Source organism: Kogia breviceps, chromosome 13 (genome assembly GCF_026419965.1).
Source record: "Kogia breviceps isolate mKogBre1 chromosome 13, mKogBre1 haplotype 1, whole genome shotgun sequence".
Classification (NCBI taxonomy): Eukaryota; Metazoa; Chordata; class Mammalia; order Artiodactyla; family Physeteridae; genus Kogia; species Kogia breviceps.
This window is the reverse complement of record NC_081322.1, coordinates 1950397-1970952: the sequence shown is the minus strand read 5'-3', so window position 1 is coordinate 1970952 and position 20556 is coordinate 1950397. Positions and strand designations below refer to the sequence as shown.

General features: G+C 39.2%; 1 protein-coding gene across 10 annotated transcripts in view; it reads left to right on the top strand.

Annotated features, from left to right (window-relative positions):
• Nucleotides 1-20556, top strand: part of LOC131768113 (COP9 signalosome complex subunit 8-like) — a 312045-nt gene that overhangs the window by 158699 nt on the left and 132790 nt on the right. For 8 of the 10 annotated variants that reach the window (XR_010836166.1, XR_010836163.1, XR_010836159.1 and 5 more), the window contains one exon: nt 19358-19441. The exons of 1 other annotated variant lie outside the window; for it this stretch is intronic. The gene's annotated coding sequence lies outside the window, so the exon portion shown is untranslated. Of the gene's footprint in view, nt 1-19357; nt 19442-20139; nt 20169-20556 lie in introns of those variants that run through there. One more of the 10 variants, XR_010836165.1, reaches the window with a different exon arrangement.

The following is a 20556-nucleotide window of genomic DNA, read 5'->3' as shown; positions in this document are numbered from 1 at the left end:
CAGCTTCCAGGTCCACAGTGGCTGTGTAGTGGTGAGAATAGGAGCTGTTCAGCAGACTTGAGCTTTACACAACCGGTAAGACTTGTGTTCTAACAAGCATCCTTTCAGTCCGAAGTAAGAGTTTTCCTCTTCTCACCATGTGGGTAAAATAGATATTTCACTCTTGTCAGATCCATAAAGAACAAAAATCCATCCCCAAGTCTGGAAGAGAGAAGAAAGGACCAGAACTAATCAACAGAAGGTCAGGAGTTAGAAAGGGACACCCGTGCTTTTGTTTTTGGTTGTTTTCAACAAAACATGTATATATGGTTTTCAGATTATTTTCCCATATAGGTTATTACAGAATATTGAGTTCCCTGTGCTATACAGTACGTCCTTGTTGGTTATCTATTTTATATGTAGTAGTGTGTATACGTTAATCCCAAACTCCTAATTTATCCCTCCCCCCTATATTTTCCCTTTGGTAACCATAAGTTTGTTTTCAAAGTCTGTGAATCTGTTCCTATTTTGTAAATAAGTTCATTTATATCATTTTTAAAGATTAGATTCCATATATGAGTGATATCATATAATATTTGTCTTTTTCTGTCTGTCTTCATTTAGTATGATAATCTCTAGGTCCATCCATGTTGCTGCAAATGACATTATTTTGTTCTTTTTATGGCTGAGTAATATTCCATTGTATATATGTACCACATCTTCTTTATCCATTCCTCTGTCACTGGACATTTAAGTTGCTTCCATGTCTTGGCTATTGTAAATAGTACTGCAGTGAACATTGGGGTGCATGTATCTTTTTGAATTATAGTTTTCTCCAGGTATATGCCCAGGAGTGGGATTGCTGGGTCATATGGTAATTCTAGTTTTAGTTTTCTAAGGAACCTCCATACTGCTCTTCATCGTGGTTGTACCAATTTACATTCCCACCAGCAGTGTAGGAGAGTTCCTTTCTCTCCACACCCTCTCCAGCTTTCTTTTTTTTTTTTAAATAAAAGCTCTCCAGCTTTTATTATTTGCAGACTTTTTGGTGATGGCCATTCTGACTGGTGTGAGTTGATACTTCATTGTGGTTTTGATTTGAGTTTCTATAATAATTAGCAATGTTGAACATCTTTTCATGTGCTTGTTGGCCATCTGTATGTCTTTTCTTTGGAAAAATATCTATTTAGATATTCTGCCCAGTTTTTGATTGGGTTGCTTGTGGTTTTTTTATATTAAGCTGTATGAATTGTTTGTATATGTTGGATATTAACCCCTTGTCAGTCGAATCAGTTGCAAATATTTTTCTCCCACTCTGTAGGTTGTCTTTTCACTTTGTGGATAGTCTCCTTTGCTGTGCAAAAGCTTATAAGTTTGATTAGGTCCCATTTGTTTATTTTTGCTTTTATTTCTTTTGCCTTGGACACCCATGCTTTTGAATGGAATCCCCTCTCTGAATCAGTCACTCCCTGCTTCCACTTCTCCTCATCAGTCTTTCCCTATTTGACAAAGCCAGGGGAGGGTTGTGACCTAGTACTAAGGGATAGTAGCAAGAGAAATATCTTCAACTGAGATCTAATGCCTCTCTATCAATCAAACCTTTTCTTGGTTCTGATATTTCCTTAGGACACCATATACAAGTTGAACCGCCTACTCTTGAAAAGACATCCCATTTCCACCCCCAGATTAATTCAGACTTGGCCAATTAAAGTCAATATATCTCTGAAGGTAGAGGGCATTTATAGAGATCACTAAATCCAACCCATTTTACAGGTTAAGACATTGATGCCAAGAGATTGAGCAACTTCCCTAGAGTTACACTTTGTCAAAAGTACAAGACAGATTTTGCTCCCTTTGAAAAAGCTAACTATACAATCCAACCACTACCTAGTCTCTAGCCTCTTCACATAAACTGAGTGACACAAATAAATTGTAATAGGCAACCTTGCCAATGAGCTGCTACTGAGATACTGAGCTGTGCTAACAACATTTGAAGTCAATCATTGCATATGAGAAGCACAATTATGAGTAATTATTGCCATTTCTGTAATTGAACACTGCAATTCTAGCAGGAGCAGGAATAGAGGGAAAATGGGCTGGAGATCCCAGGGAATGTAGCTTTGCATCTCTCTGCCTCCTTCAGAGTACAAATCAGTAAGTAAGCATAACCGGGTATTTCCTGAAAGCTAGATGTTATACTGCTAAAATGTTACGAAGAGACTGATTTCCATAAATTAAAGAGCTAAGGATAAATATGTGAATAAAGGGAAGAAGATTATACATATTCTTGAAAGTAGAGACTGAAACATTAACTGGTAAGATTTTGTGCTTGATTCAAGTACAAGCACTCTGATTCTTACTTTGGCAGCCTTTATTTTATTCCCCAAATTAAGATTTCAAGGCCAGGCCAGAGGAACTCTCAAAAATGATTTTTTTGCCACATTACCCGCCCCCCCTCCACCCTGCAAGGATGGGGAGAGAGGGTTTGAGGATGGTATAAGATTAAGATTAGATTATAATGTGAAAAAAAAACCTTCAGCATTCCTTTTTTTGTTTTTTTCAAGTGGCCTACCTTTAAACCTGCTTCAAGTACACTTTCAATTAAAGTAAAGCATAATTTAAGAACCTTTTTTCTTCTTACCAAAATTTTCAAAAGTTTTATTTCTATGCTAAAAAAAATTAAGGGGACATAAAGTTTTTAAAAAGCAATAAAGAACCCTTACGTATACTTACCACCCAATGATAATTACTGTGAGCATTTTGGAGTATATCCTTCTAGTAGGTGAGGTGAGTGCATGTGTATGTGTTCAGATATCCTAGCCAGTTTTGGTGCCTGTAAGCTCTTGGCTTCCCAGTCCTGCCCCAGCCTTTCCCTGATATCTATGGGGCCGATACTGGTAACATAACAGTAGACACGGCTCCCATCATCTGGCCGGGTCTGGAACTCATCTTACTACTGTGGTTCTGTGATGGCCAAGAAGAGCCTTGGGCTCCTGTGAGAATCTGGAGCTATAGCCTTCCCAGCCCACATTAAGTGTGTGCACTTCATAGGGCTGGGTGGCTGGGCTGCCTCAGTTTTCTGATTTGTGATTTCTTTCCCCATCCAACACCTAGAACACTGTGCCACCTAAACTCTTCATCTAGGGCCTCACATTCAGCCTAGCTCTGCCAGGGTCCCTTTTTTCTGGGTCACTTCACCCTGTGGGCTACTGTGCCCATCTGCCCATGTCACTTCCTGGAGATTTCAACTGTAACAACCCACCCACCAGATCAGATTCTCCCTGGGTGCTGAAATTGCCAGGCATCTTTGACACTGGATTTGGGCCATTTTAATCAAGAATCAGCCCTAGCATAGAGGGAACCTACATTAACATAATAAAGGCCATATACGACAAACCTGCAGCTAGCATCATTCTCAACAGTGAAAAGCTGAAAGCATTTGCTCTAAGATCAGGAAGAAGACAAGGATGCCCACTCTCACCGCTTTTATTCAACATAGTTTTGGAAGTCCTATCTATGGCAGTCAGAGAAGAAAAAGAAATAAAAGGAATCCAAATTGGAAAAGAAGAAGTTAAACTGTCATTGTTTGCAGATTACATGATGCTATACATAGAAAATCCTAAAGATGCCACCAGAAAACTACTAGAGCTCATCAATGAATTTGGTATAGTTGCAGGCTACAAAATTAATACACAGAAATCTGTTGCGTTCCTATACACTAACAATGAAAGATCAGAAAGAGAAATTCAAGAAACAGTCCCATATACCACTGCATCAAAAAGAATAAAATACCCAGGAATAAACCCACCTACGGAGATAAAAGACCTGTACTCTGAAAACTGTAAGATGATGATGAAAGAAATTGAAGAAGACACAAACAGATGGAAAGATATACCGTGCTCTTGGATTGGAAGAATCAATACTATCAAAATGACTATACTACCCAAGCAATGCACAGATTCAATGCAATCCCTATCAAATTACCAATGGCATTTTTCACAGAACTAGAACAAAAAAATCTTAAAATTTGTATGGTGACACAAAAGACCCTGAATAGCCAAAGCAATCTAATCTTGAGAAAGAAAAATGGAGCTGGAGGGAATCAGGCTCCCTAACTTCAGACTATACTACAAAGGTATAGTCATCAAAACAATACGGTACTGGCACAAAAATAGAACCATAGATCAATGGAACAGAATATAAAGCCCAGAAATAAACCCACGCACCTATGGTCAGTTAATCTATGACAGAGGAGGCAAGACTATACAATGGAGAAAAGACAGCCTCTTCAATAAGTGGTGCTGGGAAAATTGGACAGCTACATGTAAAAAAATGAAACTAGATCATTCTTTAACACCATACACAAAAACAAGCTCAAAATGAATTGAAGACCTAAATGTGAGACCAGATACTATAAAACTCCTAGAGGAAAACATAGGCAGAAAACTCTCTGACATAAATTGCAGCAATATCTTTTCCGATCCATCTCCTAGGGTAATGGAACTAAAAACAAAAATAAACAAATGGGACCTAATTAAACTCAGAAGCTTTTGCACAACAAAGGAAACCATAAACAAAATGAAAAGACAACACACAGATTGGGAGAAAATATTTGAAAATGATGTGATTGACAAGGGATTAGTCTCCAAAATCTACAAACAGCTCATGTGGCTTAATATCAAAACAAACAACCCAATCAAAAAATGAGCAGAAGACCTAAGTAGATATTTTTCCAAGGAAGACATACGGATGGCCAAGAGGCACATGAGAAGATGTTTAACATCACTAATGATTAGAGAAATGCAAATCAAAACTGCATTGAGATATCACCTCACACCAGTCAGAATGGCCATCAACAAAAAGTCTACAAATAAATGGTGGAGAGGGTGTGGAGAGAAAGGAACTCTCCTACACAGCTGGTGAGAATGTAAATTGATACAACCATGATGCAGAGCAGTATGGAGGTTCCTTAAAAAACTAAAAATAGAGCTACCATATGACCCTGCAATCCCACTCCTGGACGTACATCCAGAGAAAAACATGGTCTGAAAGGATATATGCACCCCAGTGTTCATTGCAGCACTGTTTACAGTAGCCAAGACATGGAAGCAGCCTAAATGTCCATTGACAGAGGAATGGATAAAGATGTGGTACATATACACAATGGAATATCACTCAGTTATAAAAAAGAATTAAAGAATGTCATTTGCAGCAATGGAACTAGAGATTGTCATACTGAGTGAAGGAAGACAAAGAGAAATATTGTATGATACCACTTATATGTGGAATCTAAAAAGAAATGACACAAATGAACGTATTTACAAAACAGAAACGGACTCACAGACTTAGAGAATGAACTTATGGTTACCAGGGGGAAAGGGTTGAGGGAAGGGGTAGTTAGGTAGTTTGGGATTGACATGTACACACTGCTATATTTAAAAAGGATAACCAACAAGGACCTATGGTATAGCACAGGGAACTCTGCTCAATGTTATGTGGCAGCCCGGATGGGAGTGGAGTCTGCAGGAGAACGTATACATGTATATTATGGCTGACTTGCTTTGCTGTGCACCTGAAACTATCACAACATTGTATACTGTTAATCGGCTATACTCCAATATAAAATAAAAAGTAACAAAAAAAGATAGTAATATAGTTCCCTGTGCTATACAGTAGGTCCTTGTTGTTTATCTATCTTATATATTAAACAAACTTTTAACTAATAAAATCTTACAGAAATCACAGCTTGCATGGACTTCACAGAAGAGGAGAAACTAAATTTACTTTTAGAAAACTTAAAAAAAAAAAAAACAACAACAATCGATCCTAGGACGGTTTCCCCTCACTTTGGTGCACCCTGGTCCTAGTGGCCCCTCTTTCCCCACTAGCCTATTGCACGTGCCCCAGCATCTGTCTCACTGCACATTTACATGTTACTTATTTTCTGTCAAATGTTTTGAGCCATGTGTTTTCCCCTTTTACTGAAAACAGGCTACCCTCTACTGAGCGTGGGGTTATTTAAAATGCACTAGGGGTATCAGTGACAACATTTTAATGAATTGCTTAGCAATGTTGCAAAGCAATGAAAATCTACATTCACACCCATGCTGTCCTACAAATGGCTCAGTACCACCTGATATGACTTAGCTCTCACATGCAGCCTTTCCATCCTTGTCAGCAGGAAGAGCAGGAAGGAAAAAGAAAAGAATAGAGGAATAACCACATCACATCCGTTTTCACATGTTTTTTCCTTTCACGGTGGAGAGGTGAGGTGAGCAGTACCCTTTCATCCATTAATGTTAAGATGTCTGCTTTCTTTTGATGTGTTTTCATTTGGATGTAAATAAGTGTGCTGGGCTGCAGCTCGCTGCATTCTCACATCAGATGAAACCCCTCGGTGATAAACAGAGTGGAAAGCCTATGGGGCTAGTTTGCCCAGAGTGACCTACATGATGGATTATTGTACAAGCAAAAAGGCACACTTGCCTGGTAGATGAACTCGGACAAGCTCAAGTGGTAGGCTCGCCTTTCAAAAAAGGAAAATCCATGAGCTTCCCTGGTGGCGCAGTGGTTGGGAGTCCGCCTGCCGATGCAGGGGACGCGGGTTCGCGCCCCGGTCCGGGAAGATCCCACGTGCCGCGGAGCGGCTGGGCCCGTGAGCCGTGGCCGCTGAGCCTGCGCGTCCGGAGCCTGTGCTCCGCAAACGGGAGGGGCCACAACAGTGAGAGGCCCGCGTAGCACAAAAAAAAAAAAAAAAAAAAAAAAATTTTGGTGCTCATATACATGGTAGTCATGTGTCTATTCATTCATCTGTTATTTAATGAACACCCACTAAGTGCAGAGCCCCAAGTCAGGCATCAGGCACAGAAAGGAGGACAGTAAGACTTTGGTGACATGGCTTCAAGGAAAAAAACTTATGTGTAGAGAGGTTGGCCTTTTCTCTGCCCAGTGTCCCGGGAATGAGATGCCTTTAAGGGCCAGCTTGGCTTCAATCATTCCCAAGAACAGCTCCATCTCCGAGGGAACCACAGTGACATCTATCTGCCCCTGTGGATGTTGGTGGCATCCTGTGTGGTTCTCAACACCTCCACTGCTTCCTTGTCTCATCAGGCACAAGGTCGTGGTGAGAGTTAAGTCAGCATGAGCTCCCGGAGTGATCTCAGGGGCCAGTGCTCTGACACCTCTGTGATTCTCCTTCATACCACTATAATTAAGTATTCATGTGGTTTTTTAAAAATTCTGTCTAGGTTGACAGAGTATGTGATGGTAGAGACAGGGTGGTAACAAGCCCAAATCTAGTTTTGGAGACTAGATGTGGGTACACACCACCTATAACACTGCCTTGGATTGGTTGTAAGATCTAGTCCTTCCAACTGCAAAATGAAACAAAGATATAGATCCTTCACATCTCACAGGGTTCTTGTGAGAACCAAGTGAGTTACAGGATGGAAGAGCCCACGATAAATTGTAAAGTGCTAATAGTAATAAAACAGAGTTCACACTTAAAGAGCTCTTATCACGTATCAAGCATGGTTCTACTTTACATATATTAACTCAGTTAATGCTCACAACAGTGAGGTAGATGGTATTAATATCTCACTTTTTTAGAGAAGAAAGCCCAGACACAGAGAGGTTCAGGGACTCACTTATGGTCACACAGTGGTCAAGTGGCACAGCCAGGAGTCCACTCAAGCTATCTGACTTCAAAAACAAAGTGTTTAACCCCACTTGTAAACACTGCTGGACAATTTCCAGAAGCATGATCCATTCCATGATCTTCATCATCTTCAATATGCAAAGCACCGTGCTAAGTAGGCTGAGGAATATATAGATTAAAAGAAATCTTCCTGCCTCAAGAAGCTAACAAATTAGTAGGAGAGTTAAGACAACCTAGTTCATTCTGAAGTCCTTAAAATACCTACGTGTGCACCCAAAAATATGCACACACATTCCTGTCTTGTGTCTTGACTCAAACTCTTTACCATCAGTGAAACATGCACGAGAGATCTTAGATCAGAGGAATAGATCAACCCATGCATGAGAGTGTAGGATCAGGCTCTGGTGTAGGGGTTCTCAGGAAAAGAGGGATCTTGGGCGTTATTAGGTGGCTAGGACCTAAATCCTTTACCACCAATGGCTACTCCAGGGGTGTCCTTTGGAGACAGAGGTAGACAGCCCCTTTTCTCAATGTCATGTTTTAAAATTTGATTGATGACACAACTTCCCCAGTGATGTCAAGGGTCAGCACATACTTGGAAGAGAGATTTCCACAAAGAGGGGTGAGGGGAGGGAGTTAGAAAATCCCCACAATTACATGTTCACCTCATAACTCAGCAATGCCTGCCCTCCTTTCCCCAAACATTCTGCACCAAGGGTTCCTAGGGTCCTTTGTTGTTCTTTGTAAGGTGGAAGCAAATGCTGACTGGAGGCCTTCAGGGATTCATTTAAAATTCATTCCCCATAAAATAATCAATAACTCACTTTTTAAAAACTTGTTAAAACACCGCCTTCTGGGGGCTGGGCACTCCTACTTGGCTTCCCCAAACCAAGGCGATCTCCCAACTCCCAAAAACAGAAGTCTCTGTGCTACAGTTAGTAGCCACAGTCACCTTGTGCACCTCTTACTAACAACGGATACAGCCTGAAGGACAAAGCTGTTGAGTTCTAGAAAGAGATAACTTAAATCCATGTGGCTGAGAGGGTCTCGGTGCTCCAGCCGGGTGTCAGGACTGTACCTCTGAGGTGGGAGAGCCAAATTCAGGACACTGGTCCACCAGACACCTCTTGGCTCCACGTAATATCAAACCGTGAAAGTTCTCCCAGAGATCTCCATCTCAGTGCTAAGATCCAGCTCTACTCGATGACCAGCAAGCTACACTGCTGAACCCCTGTGCCAAACAACTAGCGAGACAGGAACACAACCCCACCCATTAGCAGAGAGGCTGCCTAGAATCATAATAAGGTCAGAGACACCCCCAAAACACACCACTGGATGCAATCCTTCCCACCAGAAAGACAAGGTCCAGCCTCATCCACCAGAACACAGGCACCAGACCCGTCCACCAAGAAGCCTACACAACCCACTGAACAAACCTCAGCCACTGGGGACAGACACCAAAAACAACGGGAACTACAAACCTGCAGCCTGCAAAAAGGATACCCCAAACACAGTAAGTTAAGCAAAATGAGAAGACAGAGAAACACACAGCAGATGAAGGAGGAAGGCAAAAACCCACCAGATCAAACAAATGAAGAGGAAATATGCAGTCTACCTGAAAAAGGATTCAGAGTAATGATAGTAAAGATGATCCAAAATCTTGGAAATAAAATGGAGAAAATACAAGAAACATTTAACAAGGACCTAGAAGAACTAAAGAGCAAACAAACAATGATGAACAACATAGTAAATGAAACTAAAAGTTCTCTAGAAGGAATCAATAGCAGAATAACTGAGGCAGAACAACGTTAAGTGATCTGGAAGATAAAATAGTGGAAATAACTACTGCAGAACAAAATAAAGAAAAAAGAATGAAAAGAATTGAGGACAGTCTCAGAGACATCTGGGACAATATTAAACACACCAACATTTGAATTATAGGGATCCCAGAAGAAGAAGAAAAAAAGAAAGGGACTGAGAAAATATTTGAAGAGATTATAGTTGAAAACTTCCCTAATATGGGAAAGGAAATAGTCAAGTCTAGGAAACACAGATAGTCCCATACAGGAAAAATCCAAGGAGAAACATGCCAAGACACATATTAATCAAATTATCAAAAATTAAATACACAAAAAAATATTAAAAGCAGCAAATGAAAAGCAACAAATAACATACAAGGGCATCCCCATAAGGTTAACAGCTTACCTTTCAGCAGAAACTCTGCAAGCCAGAAAGGAGTGGCAGGACATATTTAAAGTGATGAAAGGGAAAAACCTACAACCAAGATTACCCAGCAAGGATCTCGTTCAGATTCAATGGAGAAATTAAAACCTTTACAGACAAGCAAAAGCTAAGAGAATTCAGCACCACCAAACCAGCTTTACAACAAATGCTAAAGGAACTTCTCTAGGCAGGAAACACGAGAAGGAGAAGACCTACAATAACAAAGCCAAAACAATTAAGAAAATGGTAATAGGAACATACATATCGATAACTTCCTTAAATGTAAATGGATTAAATGCTCCAACCAAAAGACATAGACTGGTTGAATGGATACAAAACCAAGACCTGTATATATGCTGTCTACAAGAGACCCACTTCAGACCTAGGGATACATACAGACTGAAAGTGAGGGAATGGAAAAAGATATTCCATGCTAATGAAAATCAGAAGAAAGCTGGAGTAGCAATTCTCATGCCAGAAAAAATAGACTTTAAAATAAAGAATGTTACAAGAGACAAAGAAGGACACTACATAATGATCAAGGGATCAATCCAAGAAGAAGATATAACAATTGTAAGTATTTATGCCTCCAACATAGGAGCACCTCAATACATAAGGCAAATGCTAACATCCATAAAAGGGAAAATCGACAGTAACACAATCATAGTAGGTGACTTTAAAACCCCACTTTCACCAATGGACAGATCATCCAAAATAAAAATAAATAAGGAAACACAAGTTTTAAATGATACATTAAACAAGATGGACTTAATTTATATTTATAGGACATTCCATCCAAAAACAACAGAATACACTCTCAAGTGCTCATGGAACATTCTCCAGGATAGATCATATCTTGGGTCACAAATCAAGCGTTGGTAAACTTCCAAAAATTGAAATCATATCAAGTATCTTTTCCAACCATAATGCTATGAGACTGGATATCAATTACAGGAAAAACTCTGTAAAAAATACAAACACATGGAAGCTAAACAATACACTTCTAAATAACCAACAGATCACTGAAGAAATAAAAGAGGAAATCAAAAAATACCTAGAAACAAATGACAATGAAAACACGATGACTCAAAACCTATGTGATGCACCAAAAGCAGTTCTAAGAGGGAAGTTTAGAGCAATACAATCCTACCTCAAGAAACAAGAGACATCTCAATTAAACAATCTAACCTTACACCTAAAGCAATTAGAGAAAGAAGAACTAAAAAACCCCAAAGTTAGCAGAAGGAAAGAAATCATAAAGATCAGTTCAGAAATAAATGGAAAAGAAAAGAAGGAAACAATAACAAAGATCAAAGAAGCTGGTTCTTTGAGAAGATAAACAAAATTGATAAACCACTAACCAGACTCATCAAGACAAAAAAGGGAGAAGACTCAAATCAACAGAATTAGAAATGAAAAAGGGAGAAGTAACAACCGACAGTGCAGAAATACAAAGCATCATGAGAGATTACTACAAGCAACTCTATGCCAATAAAATGGACAACCTGGAAGAAATGGACAAATTCTTAGAAAACCACAACCTTCCAAGACTGAACCAGGAAGAAATAGAATATATAAACAGACCAATCACAAACACTGAAATTGAGACTGTGATTAAAAATCTTCCAACAAACAAAAGCCCAGGACCAGGTGCATTCTATCAAACATCTAGATAAGAGCTAACACCTATCCTTCTCAATCTCTTCCAAAATACAGCAGAGGGAGGAACACTCCCAAACTCATTCTGTGAGTCCACCATCACCCTGATACCAAAACCAGACAAAGATGTCACAAAGAAAGAAAACTACAGGCCAATATCACTGATGAATATAGATGCAAAAATCCTCAGCAAAATACTAGCAAACAGAATCCAACAGCACATTAAAAGGATCATAGGGCTTCCCTGGTGGCGCAGTGGTTGAGAATCCGCCTGCCGATGCAGGGGACACGGGTTCGTGCCCCAGTCCGGGAAGATCCCACATGCTGCAGAGCGGCTGGGCCCGTGAGCCGTGGCCGCTGCGCCTGTGCGTCTGGAGCCTGTACTCCGCAATGGGAGAGGCCACAACAGTGAGAGGCCCGCGTACCACAAAAAAAAAAAAAAAAAAAAGGATCATAAACCATGATCAAATGAGGTTTATCCCAGGAATGCAAGGATTCTACAATATATGCAAATCATTCAATGTGATAAACCATATTAACAAATTGAAGGAGAAAAACCATATGATCATCACAATAGATGCAGAAAAAGCTTTTGACAAAATTCAACACCCATTTATGATAAAAACCCTCCAGAAAGTAGGCATAGAAGGAACTTACGTCAACATAATAAAGGCCATATATGACAAACCCACAGCAAACATTGTTCTCAATGGTGAAAAACTGAAATCATTTCCTCTAAGATCAGGAACAAGACAAGGTTGTTCACTCTCACCACTATTATTCAACATAGTTTTGGAAGTTTTAGCCACAGCAATCAGAAAAGAAAAAGAAATAAAAGAAATCCAAATCAGAAAAGAAGAAGTAAAGCTGTCACTGTTTGCATATGACATGATACTATACATAGAGAATCCTAAAGATGCTAACAGAAAACTACTAGAGCTAATCAATGAATTTGGTGAAGTAGCAGGATACAAAATGAATGCACAGAAATCTCTTGCATTCCTATACACTAATGATGAAAAATCTGAAAGAGAAATTGAGGAAACACTCCCATTTACCATTGCAACAAAAAGAATAAAATACCTAGGAATAAACCTACCTAAGGAGACAAAAGACTTGTATGCAGAAACCTATAAGACTCTGAGGAAAGAAATTAAAGATGATACAGATGGAGAGATGTACCATGTTCTTGGATTGGAAGAATCAACGTTGTGAAAATGACTATACTACCCAAAGCAATCTACAGCTTCAATGCAATCTCTATCAAACTACCAATGGCATTTTTCACAGAACTAGAACAACAATATTCCACAATTTGTATGGAAACACAAAAGACCCTGAATAGACAAAGCAATCTTGAGAAAGAAAAACGGAGCTGGAGGAATCAGACTCCCTGACTTCAGACTATACTACAGAGCTACAGAAATCAAGACAGTATGGTACTGACACATAAACAGAACTATAGATCAGTAGAACAGGATAGAAAGCCCAGAGCTAAACCCTTGCACACATGGTCACCTTATTTTTGATAAAGAAGGCAAGAATATACAATGGAGAAAACACAGCCTCTTCAATAAGTGGTACTGGGAAAACTGGACAGCTACATGTAAAGGAATGAAATTAGAACACTCCCTAACACCATATACAAAAACAAACTCAAAATGGATTAAAGACCTAAATGTAAGGTTAGACACTATAAAACTCTTAGAGGAAAACATAGGCAGAACACTCTATGACATAAATCACAGCAAGATGCTTTTTGACCCATCTCCTAGAGAAATGGAAATAAAAACAAAAATAAACAGATGGGACCTAATGAAACTTAAAATATTTTGCACAGCAAAGGGAAACATAAACTAGATGAAAAGACAACCCACAGAATGGGAAAAAGTATTTGCAAATGAAGCAACTGACAAAGGATTAATCTCCAAAATCTACAAGCAGCTCATGCAGCTCAATATAAAAAAAAAAAAAAAAAAAAAAAAAAAAAAAAAAAAAAAAAAAAAAAACCAAACAACCCAATCCAAAAACGGGCAGAAGACCTAAATAGACATTTCTCCAGAGAAGATACACAGATCGCCAACAAACACATGAAAGGATTCTCAACATCACTAATCATTACATAAATGCAAATCAAAACTGCAGTGAGGTATCACCTCACACCAGTCAGGATGGCCATCATAAAAATCTACGAACAGTAAATGCTGGAGAGGGTGTGGAGAAAAGGGAACCCTCTTGCACTCTTGGTGGGAATGTAAACTGGTATGGCCACTACGGAGAACAGTATGGAGGTTCCTTAAAAAAAATAAAAATAGAACTACCATACGACCCAGCAATCCCACTACTGGGCATATACCCTGAGAAAACCATAATTCAAAAAGAGTCATGTACCACAATGTTCATTGCAGCTCTATTTACAATAGGCAGGACATGGAAGCAACCTAAGTGTCCATTGAGAGATGAATGGATAAAGAAGATGTGGCACATATATACAATGGAATATTACTCAGCCATAAAAAGGAATGAAATTGAGTTATTTGTAGTGAGGTGGATGGACCTAGAGTCTGTCATACAGAGTGAAGTAAGTCAGAAAAAGAAAAACAAATACCATGTGCTAACAAATATAAGTGGAATCTTAAAAAAAGGAAAAAAATGCTTGGGAAGAACCTAGAGGCAAGACAGTAATAAAGACACAGATGTAGAGAATGGACTTGAGGACACAGGGAGGGGAAAGTGTAAGCTGGGACGAAGTGAGAGAGTGGCATGGACACATATACACTACCAAATGTAAAACAGATAGCTAGTGGGAAGCAGCCGCATAGCACTGGGAGATCAGTTCGGTGCTTTGTGACCACCTAGAGGGGTGGGATAGGGAGGGTGGGAGGGAGACACAAGAGGAAGGAGTTATGGGGATATATGTATACGTATAGCTGATTCACTTTGTTATACAGCAGAAACTAACACACCATTGTAAAGCAATTATACTCCAATGAAGATGTTCAAAAAAAAAAAACAAACCACCAGCACATTTCATTACTTTGTGCTATTTTATTTCTCGACGTCCCCCACAGTCTATTTTGGTTGGTCTCTTTCAGCAACACAACGCCTTCCACAATCCAAATGTCTTAAAAATGCAAATCCTAATGTTTGTCATTATCTACCTATCACAGTAAAGAACTTTTAAAAAACGAATCTGCTTTAATTCCATAGACGTTTGAGAACACACCACATTAGGAAGTGGTTAGAAAGGAGGCTGTAATATGTGCACAACTCAGATTTGGATCTTTAAAGAGCGCTGTGAGAAGCCCCCAGGATCTGTCCCCACTTCGGACTCTTCCAGAAAGGCCAGGTATGAAAAGGGAGCAAGAAAACTTACAGCCCTCGGAGACCATTCTGATTCCTAGTTTCTTCCTTAAACTGTGTTGAGGTCATTTAATTTTTGCCTTCTTGATCTGAAGGCTTAGAGAAAAAGAAACCTCTTTTACAGAACAAGTTCAGACTAATGCCTCAAGGCAAACATAAAATGAACCTCCCAAATCTTTGGGGGCATTTATTATAGATAAAGAACAGGTAATGAACTGGACAAACCAACTGCAATGACCCAGAGGAAGGGGGGGAGGCTTGTCCGAAGTGACAGGTACCCAGTCCCAGAGAGAGGGTGCTTTCATCCCTGAAGGCAGTTAGTTCTGTGTGGTCCAAACTCATGGGAATCAGAGAGGCCAACGGAGTAGGTGAGGATTTCGGTGCTTTTTTACCAGAGTAGTTTCAACCATTTCATTAAAAAGTCTCATTAATGTCTTTATTCATTCCTTTTATATAGAACTCTCAGACATTTTATACCCAACTCTTAATCTTTCAAAAATCCCTAAAAGCCAAAAGCATATGATAGCTTCTGAGGGCTCTCATATAAACCACAAATAATTTTTTCTCCTATCTAAACCCAAATCCTTATTCAAAGAAATTACATTACCCCCCCCCCAGGTATTTTTTGATATGCCACAAATGTTTTGAATTGACTTTAGGTGCTCCAATGCATGCTTGCTTTGATTGCCTTATATGAGGAGCAAAAACAAAAAGAAAGAATGGATTACATCTGCTAAGTCTATTCTTGTAGCAAAACACGAGCTTCATTGGGCCAGGGGAGATTGATGGGGAAAGATGTTTTAGTCTGGTGTTCAAAGATATTTGACATTAGGGGACTTCCCTGGCAGTCCAGTGGTTAAGTCTTCTCCTTCCAATGCAGGGCATGCAGGTTCGATCCTTGGTAGGGGAGCTAAGATCCCACATGCCTCATGGCCCAAAACACCAAAACATAAAACAGAAGCAATATTGTAACAAATTCAATAAAGACTTAAGAAAAAAAAAGGTCGACATCAAAAAAAAAAAAAAAAAAAGAATATTTGACATTCAAAGAATGAATCCCTGCACACCAAAAAGCAACTGCTTTGATTTCAAAGTTTACTGGAAATGTCAACAGATGAAAATGAGGAACAAGTTATATTGAGTTTTGCTGATACATGTACATCTGCCAGAAGTTTAGGTCACAAACCATAGCCAACATTCCCTCTTTGTCTCTTAATTCCTATCTTGAAATCCCTCACACTATCCCGTTTGCAAATTTGCATCCTCTGCAATCATGTAAAAGGTTCTATTTTGGGGGTAGCCGGGGGCAGAAGAGGGTGGCATGTAGGAAAGGATGAAGCCTGTCATCACAGATAATCTCTTGATGTTTCTGAAATCAGATACACAAGAAAGAAAAAACAGGCCAATTATTTCACCCTAACAAAATTGACATGATTTTAAATGGCTGATTATAAAGCTAAAAAGATTCATCTCTTCATATTCATTGCTTAGTCATTTGCTTCATTGCATTTGATTAACCAAGCTGAAAGTGTTTTTTCTTTTGTATAGCTTTATTGTTGGTACAGACTCCCAGTTATTAAACAACTTCATGGGTAAGAGAATATCCGTGACTACAACCTAGGTAAAGAGCAACTAATCAGGAAAAAAAAACACTATAGAAGAAAAATAAATGGGAAAATATTAAAACAGGGGAGAGTTTGATAAAAGGGTACAAAGCTTTCAATTATAAAAAGGATAAAGTCAGAGGATCTAACATATAATGTAGTGACTGTAGTTGATAATGCTGTATTGTATAATTGAAATTCATTGAGAGTAGAGCTTAAATGTTCTTTTTTTGCTTTTTATAAATTCATTCATTTATTTTTGGCTGAGTTGGGTCTTCGTTGCTGCACGCAGTCTTTCTCTAGTTGCGGCGAGCAGGGGCTACTCTTTGTTGCAGTGCACGGGCTTCTCATTGTGGTGGCTTCTCTTGTTCCAGAGCATGGGCTCTAGGCACGTGGGCTTCGGTAGATGTGGCACATGGGCTCAGTAGTTGCGGCTCACAGGCTCTAGAGTGCAGGCTCAGTAGTTGTGGCGCACGGGCTTAGTTGTTCTGCAACATGTGGGATCTTCCCAGACCAGGGCTCAAACCCATGTCTCCTGCATTGGCAGGCGGATTCCTAACCACTGTGCCACCAGGGAAGTCCAAACTTAAATGTTCGTTTTTAAAAAGGGGTGAATGTGTGATGCTGATGGATGTGTTATTTAATTCCGCTGCGGGTGGGGGGAAAGGGTCCTTTCAGACCTACTGCGGATACCAAAGTTCATGGATGCTCAAATCCATAGTCAGCACTCTGTATCCGTAGCTTCTGAATCTGAGGATTCAACCAACCATAGATTGTAAACATAGTACATGATCTGCCATTGGTTGAAGCTGCAGATGCAGAACCTGTGGCTACAGAGGGCCAACTTTTTACCCCAAAAAAGAAGAATTTGCATTCATCAAAAGGCACAATAGGAGAGTGAACAGGAAAACTAAACTGCAAGTGGAAAAAAGATATTAGCAACTCATGAAATTTTTCTACAAATCATCACAAAAAACACAACCCAGTAGAAGAATGAACAGTTATTGCAAAAACGGAATATCCAAATAGGCAGTTAATAAACAAAAATGTGCTCAATCTCACTAAGCACCAGGGTAATGCAAAATAAAACTATGATGAGTTATGACAAACATAAATAAGAATGGCTAAAATAATTGACTAAAATAACCTGGAAGGGAAATAGCAAGTGTTGGTGAAAAGGTAACATCATAGGAACTCACATATCCTATTGGTGGAAATGTTAATTGACTGAAAAACTGGCAGGATCAACACCCATTTATGAAAAAATCTCTCCAGAAAGTGAGCATAGAGGGAACCTACCTCAACATAATAAAGGCCATATATGACAAACCCACAAGCATGCCTTACCATCATCAGAAATGTGTGCATATGTTCACCAAAGACAGTACCGGAACGTTCATAGAAACCGTAATGAAAATAGACCCAAACTGGAAACTATTCAAATGCCCATCGGCAATAGAATGAATACACAAACTGTGGTGTATTCACACAGAAAATGCTACACAGCTATGAGAATAATCACGCGATGCCTGTGTGTAAGAGTAATGACTGTCACAAACATAATGCTACAGACCAGACACATAAAAATATATACTGTATTATTCCAGTTATATGAAGTATAAAACTTAGCGAAGCTAATGTAAACTGTTAGAAGTGGTTTCTCTTGGGAGTGAGGGAACAGGCCCACGAGAGGGCTTCTGGGTGCTGGCAGTATTTTTTTTTTTTTTCTCCTGTACGCGGGCCTCTCACTGTTGTGGCCTCTCCCATTGCGGCCATGGTTCACGGGCCCAGCGGCTCCATGGCATGTGGGATCTTCCCGGACCGGGGCACGAACCCATGTCCCCACATCAGCAGGCAGACTCTCAACCACTGCGCCACCAGGGAAGCCCAGTATTTTGATTTTTAATCTGGGTGTCAAAAGAGGTGTTCATTTGGTAGGTGAAACTGTAAAGTTGTATACATATAATTAGAGTGCCCTTCTGTATTTTTACTACCCTTCAAAAAAGGTACTAAAGAACAAGCAAATTGTTCTTTAGTAAAAAAAAAAAAAAAATACATGACTAACTTGAATTTTCATGAAAAACGCTTTCAGTCCACAGAGGACACTGTACATTATAATGGATGAAATTTGCATTTCTTTTTTCATTGTTTTCTTTGTAATTGGGAAGGCATATTCCTTGAAACACTTTCTTCTACCACAAAACAGCAACAAGTACCCAAAGTTTACAACAGTACATTTTGTACTTTTCTTGAAGAGGTGCAATAATTCCTTTCAGTAAGCTAAACAATAAACTGAGAAGTCTTTTTGTGCTGATAGTTAAAATGTTTGGGTATACCTGATGCTTTATGTTTAGTAAAATACTTTCTACTTTCACACACAGTATCTCTTCCTGAGCCAATTCTGTTAAGTAGAACAAGTAGTATTATTCCCATTTTATGGATAAGGAAAACGAATCTCAGAGAGGCTGGATGTGCCCAAGATCACAAGATATAATACCTTAACATGGCCTGGATTCAAACCTGATGGAGGATTAATGCATGTATATTTGTGAAATCAGGACATCTTGTCCTTAATTTGTACTTATGCTACTGCTCAGCAAATCATCTTAGTTTCATTTTTCCTGAACTCCTAATAATCTGCCTGGAATGAAATGGTCCCCTCATGATTCTATTTCCTTCCTCTTTCATTTACCAAAAGCTGAAATGCTTCGTAATGCTGTATAGCAGAAAAGATTCATTGGAAAACTTTGTTTCTTTTTTAAATGTTGTTGCTGGAGTCAATTTTTCTTTGCTTTAATCTGGGAAAGCCTATCTGAAACTCCTCAGTGGGTTTAGAATGAATCCGTTTATGGCTGCTTATCTTTTCTCCCAGGTAATTCAAACAATGCTACAACACCTGGTGCTTGGTGCCTTCGTCCTGAACGTTAGAGACATAAGAAAGGGCTACATGATACAGGTGAGTCCTCAGTGATGTGTTGTGACTTTTCTACAAAGCATAAAACTGGAAAAGGCAAGAGTCAAACTTTCGGTCTGTTTAGGGCCTACCTTGAATATTCCCTTTACAACCAAACTTCTTGGATAGACATAGAACTAGAAAAATAAAAATTCAGAAACACACCACTTCCTAGATAATGGAGGAGATGGACTAATCTGTGAAAAGCAGAATACATGAGAGAAAAACTAAATAAATAAGTGATGACTGTCACAAAGCAGAGACAGCTAAGCAGCAACCTGGTTAGTTTTTCAAGATAGTAATCTTTCTGGTCAGAGGACAGAAGGGAAGAAAAGAGGTGAAGTAAATATATCAGATGATGGCTTTACTCATGGGCTGTAGACTGACTCATGAGCCCCTGAAGGCAGCTCTGCAAGGAGGATCCCCAATTTAACACGTTTGTCCCTATTCTGTAGCTTAAGACTCAGTGGTCATTAAAGGTCCCAGCACAATAAGAAGCCTTCCCTTTTTAAAAAAAATGTTCATCTCAATAGATGCAGAAAGAGCTTTTGACAACATTCAACACCTATTTATGAAAAAATCTCTCTAGAAAGTGAGCATAGAGGGAACCTACCTCAACATAATAAAGGCCATATATGACAAACCCACAGCAAACATCATTCTCAATGGTGAAAAACTGAAAGCATTTCCTCTAAATTCAGGGACAAGACAAGGATGTCCACTCTTGCCACTATTATTCAACATAGTCTTGGAAGTCCTAGCCACAGAAATCAGAGAAGAAAAAGAAAAAAAAAGGAGACTAAATTGGAAAAGAAGAAGTAAAACTGTCACTGTTTGCAGATGACATGATACTATACATAGAGAATCCTAAAGATGCTAACAGAAAACTACTAGAGCTAATCAATGAACTTGGTAAAGTAGCAGGATACAAAATTAATGCACAGAAATCTCTTGCATTCCTATACACTAACAACGAAAGATCAGAAAGAGAAACTAAGGCAACAACTCCATTCACCATTGCAACAAAAAGAATAAAATACCCAGGAAAAAACCTACCTAAGGAGGTAAAAGACCTGTACTCAGAAAACTATAAGGCACTGATGAAAGAAATCAAAGAT